Below are 1,954 nucleotides of genomic sequence, written 5' to 3' on the forward strand. Positions count from 1 at the left end.
CTTACCGCACAGTCAGCATCCTGCTCCACAGTGGCACACGAATACATTGTTACCACCAAAGCCCTCCTTAACTCCCGATATCAGACCTCCCTGTTATTTTGACAGACACATTCGCAAGCATTCAGTGCAACAGTGTCTTACAGAATGAGCTTCCCAGACCTCTCTACTTCCTTTGTGCTCAGTGTATTAAACTCTTTTCTGATGCTGCCTAGCAACCAGTGATCTTTTTCTTCACCTACTTGTAGTTTTGCCACTCACAATGCCATGTAGCTGTGATCTCACACTAGATAGCCCTTTAAGAGCACCATCCACTTGTGATTTTTCTTTCTAGACTGTTTGCATTATTTTACTTGAGGTAGATAGTAGTTGATACCTCATATGCAAAGGCAAGGTGCAACAGAAGCTGGAAACTTGTACTGACATCACGTGGGGAGGATAAAGCCCAGAGGCAAGGAAGTAGAGGACGTCTAGGTCAGAGACCTAATTGAGACTCAGGCAGAGTCCTTACATGTCTGAGCAGATTAGGGGAAGACCGTGGAGTTTTTTTCGGTGTTGAGGCAGAGTCGTAGGGTCTGTTTATTGTTTTAAAAATAACTGCTGGGGAGAAGAGACTGCTGGAGTCGACTCCAGAATTGTAGCAGCCCAGGATAGACAGGATCTAGGCTCACAGCCAATGCCCCCACCCCCGGCGTGTGTATGGGGAGAACAGCAGAGGGTAGACTAGCTCAGTTTGCTAAGGGTGGAATAGAGTACAAAAAAGTATAAAAAGAGAGAGCATGCTAGAAACTTTTAAATTGCTGATTTCAGGTTGATTCGCCAACATAAAAGATTGGCAGGAGGTGGGGGAACGTTCACACGTAAACTTGTTTATCTTACGACACGCTCCAACATTCTATACCGAAATATTTCAGCGCAAACTGAGATGCATTTTGCCACGGTCATACCCAAAGCCTAAACTTTACATCTTACTGTCCATCTGTAGGCGCCGACATCTGTAGTGCATTTAAAATGTATACCTCAAAGCACATCTTCCTGGATTCACCTGAGCACGTATATTTGTTTCCATTTTCAGTTTGCTAGAAATTTTACGCGCAAGGTGAAATGCACCAATCTGTAGCATACACTTGCTGAGTTCTAAAAATGCGTGTACCTGTCCACATTCTAAAATGAGAGGTCAAAAGGCATAGCTAAGTCGATTTATGGATATAGGAATCCAGAGCTGAGGTCTTCTCAGGAAATGTGAATTTGAGGATCACCACAACACAGGTTTATTTAAGCGATGAGCTTGGATGGAAACACCTTAGGGGACAGCAGGAAAAGAAAGGGTCGGTGACTCCGGAAGCTCGGCGTTGAGAGCCTTGGGCAGGAGACGCTAGCCAAGCTCAGAGTCCTGGAAAGCTTGGCGGCAGTAACCTTGTGGGACCGCAGAGATGACCAGATTGGCTTGTGATGGGGAAGAGCAAGAAGCGGGGAGGGAGCGAAGAACCGCTAGCAACCAGAGATCCACCAGCGAGAGGCACAAGGGGCTGACAGAGTAGCCGGGAGGGAAAGAGGGTTGAGGCGAAGTGGGCGGGGCCAGAGCCGGGAGGAAGGCCGGGCCAGACCGGGCAGAGGGGGGCGAGGCTCGAGCAGAAGCATCAGAGGGGGCGGGGCCGACGGGGCCCAAGTCCAGGGAGGGAGGGGGCGTGACCAAAGGAGGGGGCGGTGCCGGACGTAGGGAAAGTCCAGAGCAAGAGTGTGAGGAATGGAGGAAAAAGGAGAGGGCGGGTCTAGGGAGGAGCTGGTGAGTTCACGGATTGGAAGGAGAGGTCAGGAACGCGCATAGTGGGCGGAACCTGCAGAGAGGAAGCGGGCGGAGCCAAGAGTAGGAGCGGGAGAGTCGAGGAGAGAGGAGCGGGCGGAGCTGGAGGTTGGAGCGGGAGGCCTGAGGAGGAGGAGCGGGCGGAGCTACCGC

Source organism: Rattus norvegicus, chromosome 15 (genome assembly GCF_021556685.1).
Source record: "Rattus norvegicus strain SHRSP/BbbUtx chromosome 15, alternate assembly SHRSP_T2T, whole genome shotgun sequence".
NCBI lineage: Eukaryota > Metazoa > Chordata > Mammalia > Rodentia > Muridae > Rattus > Rattus norvegicus.